The following is a 374-nucleotide window of genomic DNA, read 5'->3' on the forward strand; positions in this document are numbered from 1 at the left end:
ATCTCCCAAGTTTCAGGGATAGCTCATTATGCAATGCAATTTCAATATTCAGTACTGCAGCTCCTGCTAATGAGGCAAAAAATATAATTAACAATTATTCCATGAGCTCGCGTTGGATGAGACTGGTTATAGCCAACAAGCGCGAATGGAATAATTGTTTTCTTAAATTCTCCAAAAGCTTGGTAGTGCGAAAGACGAGCGAAAAAAGCGAGAAAATCCAAGCGAAAGCGAAAAAACTAGATGAAGATGGGATGCTGTGTAATACCTGAAGGTCAGACAGACACAGGCTCATCACAAAAACATTTCGTGCCTTTTGCGTACTTGTAAACGTCGGAGTTGATCCAAACTTTCCACTCAAAGATTTCTTTTTTTTG

This window comes from Montipora foliosa, chromosome 14 (genome assembly GCF_036669935.1).
Source record: "Montipora foliosa isolate CH-2021 chromosome 14, ASM3666993v2, whole genome shotgun sequence".
In the NCBI taxonomy this organism is placed as follows: domain Eukaryota; kingdom Metazoa; phylum Cnidaria; class Anthozoa; order Scleractinia; family Acroporidae; genus Montipora; species Montipora foliosa.